At 38.4% G+C, this 7653-nt stretch overlaps 2 non-coding genes across 2 annotated transcripts; both read right to left on the bottom strand.

Annotated features, from left to right (window-relative positions):
• Positions 1–557: 557 nt before the first annotated feature.
• Positions 558–629, bottom strand: TRNAC-GCA (transfer RNA cysteine (anticodon GCA)). Its single transcript has one exon. It is a non-coding gene; the product is annotated as a tRNA-Cys (tRNA).
• Positions 630–3251: 2622 nt separating this feature from the next.
• TRNAC-GCA (transfer RNA cysteine (anticodon GCA)) lies at positions 3252–3323 on the bottom strand. Its single transcript has one exon. It is a non-coding gene; the product is annotated as a tRNA-Cys (tRNA).
• Between the last annotated feature and the right edge of the window lie 4330 nt (positions 3324–7653).

Genomic DNA, 7653 nt, shown 5'->3' with positions numbered 1-7653 from the left:
TGTGATATCTTGATAAATGTATCCAGTGTATAATGATCATATTGGGGTAATTAGCATATCCATCACCTCAAACATTTCATTTCATAGTTTTGATAAATATACCATGATTATGTAACATGTTAACACGTTGCAAGGTAGGTAAAGGGTATACAAAACCTCTCTATTGCTATCTTAACAATTCTTCTGTAAATCTAAAATTTACAGAATTTATAAACTCTTCCATGAAACCTAAAATAAATAAAAAACTTGAAGAAAGGGAGAGAAAAAGTACCTGGTTAATAAGATTAAATATACAGGAAAAAAGAGATAAAAACACATGTAAGAAAGCACACGTGTGTGTGTATGACTGGTTTATGACTGGGTTTGTGTGTGCGTATTAGAGGCAGGGTGAGTTTATGTGAGATGGTAGCTCTGCTGTAAGAGAACTAATGAGCCAAGGCACTTGCATGAACCTGAGAGTAAGCATCTGCTTAAATTTTGAGCCTTACGCACCTTGCTTGCCTTATCCTAGTCCAGGACTTTTAATGAAGCTGCCAAGAAGAGCAAAAGTATGCCATAGGGGGTACCTGGATTTGAACCAGGGACCTCTTGATCTGCAGTCAAATGCTCTACCACTGAGCTACACCCCCTTGACACCAATAGGCTTCAAATAAACATTCATTCCATCTTTATGACCTGCAAAACACCTCATAAATACTTCTGGTGTCTAAGATTCCTTTTGAATTTAAACTCATCCCCAATTTCCTCCTAGCTGTACCATCTCTTGTTTTTCCCAGAGCGTGGATACTCATTCTCTTCCCAGCACCTGAAGTTCAATGCTGTATTCTCAGTCTAATATTCCAGCTTTAAAAAAGACACCACCAGTTGCCCATAGGTCTCTGGATACATCAATGAATGTTTTGAGCATTAGGGGCTACCAACAAGTATTGGACATGGAAGGGATCTAAACTGAGTATCCACAAATGGACTTCAGATGTTCATGTTCAATTCTGAAATTATAGGCAAAATTATGTATTTGCACATATTGTATATAGTGCATATTTTCGTCAAATTTTCAATAAAGACCTCATCCAGGACCAACGATCTCACTCCAGAGTAAAAAACAAAAAACAAAAAACAAAAACAAACAAACAAACAACAACAACAACAACAAACACCAAAGAGAAAAACAAAGTACCCTGGATGTTCCAAAGCCCAAAATTCAGTTTTGAACACCTCTGATTCCTATTACTTTGAGTTCCAATCTGAGAACTCAATCTCATGCATCTCCAAGATTGAGCAAAAGGTCAAGGAAATTTTTGTCAGTGCAACAAATTTTCCCTGATGAGGTCTGTCAGCTGCCATGGAGCCAGGGAACAAACAGCAGCCAGAGCTCCAGCTCACAAGCTGTCTGAGGGCCCCAGACACCCACTCCCAGCACCTGCCCAATCTGATGCCCAACTGGAGCCTCAGATTTCAAACCCAGTATACCCAAACCTAAGCTTATCATCTTCTTGTCCAAACCTGCCTCTCCATCTATTTTGCTTTGTTGTAATAATAACAGCTCACATATGTTGGGCATTTTCAATATGCCAGGCATGGTACTAAAAGTTCTACTGACAAACTCCCATGTAATTGTTACAAAAATCCCATAAAAATCCACATTAGTAGTAGTATACAGGATGGAAACTGAGGCACAGATTGATTGGAATATCTAGCCCTAGGTCACACAGCTAGCAGGTGGTGGGGCCAGGATTCCAGCATAGGCTCAGACTGCATGAAGAGCCCACCTGCTTAACCAGCTGAGCAGTCTCCTTCCTGTCTTGGTTGGAGATGCCCCCAACCTGTACTCAGTCATCTAGACCAAAACACTTAAGGCAACTCTAGGCTTCTCCCACCCTCTCCTCCCCAATTCCAGTGAATCTCTAGGTGCTATTGATTTTATCTTTGACATTGCTCAAATCCATCTCCACCCCTGCACTGTCAGTGCCACCACCTCCTAAATATCCTCCCGGCCTCCACCCCCACATCCACTCTGCACTGCTTCCAGAGCAGCCTGTTGGAAAACTAAGTCCATCTAGATCACTGCCCTTTAAACGCCTTCACAATAAACTTCAAGTCTCTTAGCACAACATGCAGTTCTTCTCTTCTGATTTTCACCTGCCTCGCCTGCTTCAGTGTTATCTTTTGACACTCCCCATGTCACATTTTGTGCTCCAGCTGCCTCCATCTGCATCTACCTGGCTCCAGCTCTGCTGCGCTGTTTCCTCTGCCTGGAATTGCAACCACCCTTCTCCACAACTCCACCTCCATTCCACCCTCCATCCGTCAGCTCCTCCAGATGCTTACCTTCACTTCCCCACCTCTGGACAGATGTAATCACTGCCTCTTCTGTGTTACTGCACCTATCACAGCTAGGTACAGCTCATACACTCTACTTTCTTATTCTATATGCCTACACCCTGAATGAGGGCAGGGGCTAATGTCTTATTCACCTCTGGGTTCACACTTTGCATGGTTCTGGTACACAGTAGGTGCCCAGTGTATGTTGTTCAGACTGATCTAAAAACAGAGCATTGCCTGTATTGTGGGTGGGAGTTACACCTGACTTCTGGCTCCATGCCTGGGTCCTGAGTGAAGTTACCCAATGTGCAGTACTCGGCTGCAGGAAATGAACAGGGGATGGAAGGTAATAGAAATCCTTAAGATTTAAAGAGGAAAAAGTGCAGTTCCTTAAACTTCAGACCAGTTCTTGTTCACCTCCCCTAAAATGTTCTGTGGATAAAACTATTCCTTCGCTTTCCCCAGGGCAATGCAAAGTGTGGGCACAGTCACTAAGTCCTTGATTTTCCTTGTAGCCAGCAGGTTCTGAAACTCTATGGGTAATTACAGGACTGTGGGAACATTGCCTAGTAGGATTTTGTCACAAAGATTTTAACATTAGGAGAGCAGTATGTGTAGTATACTTAAGTCAGGGAGAGTGTGTGCTCTGGGTTCAAATCCTGAATCTGCCCTCTATAGCTTTTTGACCTTGAGTGAATTACTAAGTATCTCTAACTCTCAGCCTCCTCATGTAAAATGGAAATACAAATAAGCATGTATCCTGTAAAACTGTGGTCAGAAATAGAGGAGAGCCAATGTAAAGGGCCTAGACTGGCATGTACTAAGAATGCAAGCAAGGGACATTAGTTATTATTCAATCAGCCATGAGCCATAGAAGATAAGAAGTCAAAGTCAATCCATGTTCTTCTGAAACAAAAACACAAATGCACAGGGGGCACCTGGATTTGAACCAGGGACCTCTTGATCTGCAGTCAAATGCTCTACCCCTGAGCTATACCCCCACACTGGCAAGCTTGCTTTTATAGTCTATCTCTCTCTCTCTGTCTCGCAACATTCTGATTCTAAAAACCTCCAGTGACTCAGGGGAGCTATAATTAGAATGTTGTCTGAAGGAAGTCTGGGCATTACAAGCTTTAGAAGAGGTTTATTATGAAAAAAGACAGGACTCCTGAGAACTAAGTTCTCAGGAGCCAAGAAACTCTTCTTAGACTGGCCAGTACCCAGAGCCTTATTCCTATCCACCATATCTCACAGAAGGCAAACCTCAGTTCCAAGTAAAAATAATCAGATTCTCCACAAATGGCAACATCACTATAATGTGGATGACTGGATTCCTGTCGAGTTTCTCTTAGCCAAGGCTCCTAGCAACTGAGATTCTTATTCCTCTTCATGACTTCACAGAATTGAGCTCATAACTGGCACTCCAGATATTTGTTGCATTAAATTGACTCTGGAAAAAAATATGTATAAATAACAATTTGTGTGAGATGGCTTTTCCAAGCCACAACTGTAAGATGATTTTAGTCACACAAAAACAGATGGTCAGTGAGTTACACTCTTGTGTAACATAACTTGCCTGAAATGTGGAACACTGTCAACTTTGAAAGGTTATTTGATGAAGAGAAATAAGACTCGAGATGAGAGTCTCTTAACCAACCAAGTAAATAATTTATCCTGTTCCTACCACCAAAGATTCATTTTCAACTTGTAAACACAACCACAATTACAGCAACCTGTATTTCCTGACCTCATAAACATCTCCTCTCACCCTAATAAATTGTGCAGGTGCTTCTTATGTAAATCTTACTTGTTTGAGTCTTTCTTCTGCCAATTTCCTAGGCCACTTACATTATTCAGGCATTTCCAAGGGATCCTACATTTGGGATGATCATTTTGTGTCAGAGTTTTGGTAGGTTGGGAGCATAGAAGAGGCTCCCCTGCCTTAGGCTGGAACTGAATGCTAAGAAAAGAATCACAATGTATGTTTTGCTCATTGTTCTTTCCTCATGCTGGCCATCAGTGGGAGTTGAGATTTTAACAGTAGCAGACGTACTGTGTGCTTCATATCAAAGAACTCCAGTGCTGGAAGGGTTTTAGAGATCATTATTTCATCCACTTCTTTTTGTACACTAAGAAACACAGGTTGAGAGAAGCCAAAGAGCCTTACTTAAAATCACAAGCATGTCAGTGGCAGGAAGTGGACTGGGGTCCACTCTACTTAGAGCCCATTAGAGGTGGGGGTCCTTTGGAAGCTCCCACCGCCTGAAACAATACAAGTGTTCAAAAAATGCTTGTGGGATAAATATCAGGCTGTAGTTGTATACAGGTCGACCAACTATCCTGGTTTACTGGGGACTTACCCAGTTTCAGTACTAAATGTTCTACATCCGAGGGAAGCTTTCAGTTCCAGGAAATTCCTCAGAAAATTGGATATTTTCTAAACATTATCACTTGTTTTTTCCATTGTTACAGTTTCTATCTTTTCCATATACCTCCTATAGTAGTATTTACTTAGTATGTGTCTTGCGATCAACTTACTGCTTTTTTACTTAGCCTCATCCTGACCAAAAATATCCTTGAAATCATGCTAGTTGTATTTCTTTTTACTGTACATCAAAATAAATAGATAAAACTATTAAAGTATGTTAAAATTATATTTAACATGTTCCATTTACAACTTGCCATGTATGTTTCTCAACACTTTACTAACACTAATTCATTTAATCCTCAAGACAATCCAGTGAGGGAGGAAATATTATCATCTTTACCTTACAAATGAGAAAACTGAGGCACAGTGAAGTTAAATAACTTGCCCAAGGTCACACAGCTAGCCAACTTGTCCATATGTCCCCAAAGTCATCCTGGAAACCCTCAGTGGTAACCATAGTTACTTATTAATTTAATATTTTAACCTGACTGGGCCACTGGGTGTTCAGACATTTGGTTAAACGTTATTCTGGGTGTCTGTGAAGGTGTTTCTGGATGAGATTAACATTTGAATGAGCAGACTGAGTAATGCAGATTGCCCTCCCTAATGTAGGTGGGTTTCCTCCAATCAAGTTGAGATCCAAATACAGCAAAAATGCTGAGTGAGAGGGGACTCCTCTGGCCTGACTGCTTTGAGCTGGGACATCAGTCTTTTCCAGCCTCTGGACTCAGAATGAAACATCAGCTCTTCTTGGGTCTCCAACCTGCTGACTTTCAGCCTGAAACTACCATCAGCAATCCTGGGTCTCCAGCTTGCTAACTAGAGATCTTGGGCTTTCTCAGCCTCTATAATCATATGAGCTAATTCCTCGTAATAAATGTCTTTCTATATGTATACATGTGTATGTGTGTGTGCAAGCATATACCTATATACATATACATGTGTGTATATATGTGTGTGTGTATGTGTGTGTGTATATATATATTTGTGTGTGTGGATGCACACACACGTACGTATTTGGTTCTTTTTCTCTAGAGAAACCTGACTAATACACACAGAATACTTGGGAAGAATAGTCAGGTCTGCACTAGTTTTGAGGATCCTGTCCATATTTGTTGAGATAGTATAAACCCTATGAGGCCCAAAACAGCACCTGCCACAAGACAGGAGCCGAACTGATCTGCTCTTAACATTCCTAACCCTCTGCCATCGTGAGGCCACATATATGAATTTGCTCTCAGTGCTCTCAAAACATAAGCAAAAGTAAAAGTTAATGTTTGTTTTCATTATAAGGTATATAAGTCAAACAATCTGGTCTGATTCCAAAGCTTAGCACTCAAAGATTTTCATCAGAGCCACAAAAAAGGAGGGGATTACAAAACAAAACATCTTGCAGAGATCTCAGAAAAATTGTGGCAATTATTCAAAATATGTTCAACCACAGAGTTTTAGAAACTGAAACTTCCTAATATTTCTAGATTCCATAAACCTATTTAATAATGGAAACTAGAATTTAAGTTTTTCAAAGCTTCTGCACAGCAAAAGAGACAATTAAAAAATGAAAAGGCAACTTACAGAATGGGATAAAATATTTCCAAACCATGTATCTAACAAGGGGTTAATATCCAAAATATGTAAGAACTCATACAATTTAATAGAAAAAAAACAAATAGTTCAATTAAAAAGTGGGCAAAGGACACAAATAGACATTTTCTCAAAGATGGCATACAAATAGTCATCAATTACATTTAAAAAGTTCTTAACATCATCAATCATCATAGAAATGCAAATCAAATGAAATATCACTTCACACCTGTTAGGGTGACTATTAGCAAAAAGACAAGAAATAACAAGTGTTAACGAGGACATGAAGAAAACCTCAGGTTTCATATCCACAGGAAATGAAATCAGTATCTCAAAGAGATATCTGCACCCTCATTTTTATTGAAGCATTATTCACAATAGCAAAGATATGGAAACAACCTAAGTGTCCAGCAACAGGTGAATGGATAAAGAAAGTATGTGTGTGTGTATATATAAAAAATATATATACACAAACACATATATACTTTTATGTATATATACATGTATATATGTATACATATGTATACATACATGTATATATACATATACATATATACTTATATACTATATATACACATATATACTTATATATAAATATATATGTATATACTTATATATACACATATATACTTATATATAAATATATATGTATATACTTATATATGCACATATATACTTATATATATGTATATACTTACATATACACATATTTATACACACACACATAAACACAATGGAATATTATTCAGCTATTAAAAAGAAGGAAATCTTGCCATTTGTGATAACATGGATGCCACTTGAGTGCATCATGCTAAGTGAAAAAGTTGGACAGAGAAAGAGAAATACTATAAGATCTCACTTATGTGAGGAATCTAAAAAACAGTCGAACTTATAGATGGGGAGTAGGATGGTGGTTGCCGGGTGCTTAGTGGTGGGAGAAATAGGGTGATATTGGTCAAATGGTTAAAAACTTTCCATTATAGCATGAATAAGTTCTTTGGATCTAATGTACAACATTGTGTCTATAGGTAATAATAAATGCTGTATTATATGCTTGAAATTTGCCTAGAAAGTAAATCTTAAAGGTTCTCACAATTTTTAAAAATAGTAACTATGTAAGGTAATGGAAGTGTTAACTAACTTGATTGTAATAATCATTGCACAATGTATATGTATATAAAATTATAACATTGTATATCTTAAATATACACAATTTTATTAGCCAATTATACCTGAATGAAGCCAGGAAAAAATTAAAATTTTCAGTAATCAGAAGGGTTTTCCCCTTATATCAAGATATTGCTCCTCAATTGAATTTT

The sequence above is a fragment of the Chlorocebus sabaeus genome, chromosome 15 (genome assembly GCF_047675955.1).
Source record: "Chlorocebus sabaeus isolate Y175 chromosome 15, mChlSab1.0.hap1, whole genome shotgun sequence".
In the NCBI taxonomy this organism is placed as follows: Eukaryota; Metazoa; Chordata; class Mammalia; order Primates; family Cercopithecidae; genus Chlorocebus; species Chlorocebus sabaeus.
This window is presented reverse-complemented; position numbering and strand designations above follow the sequence as displayed.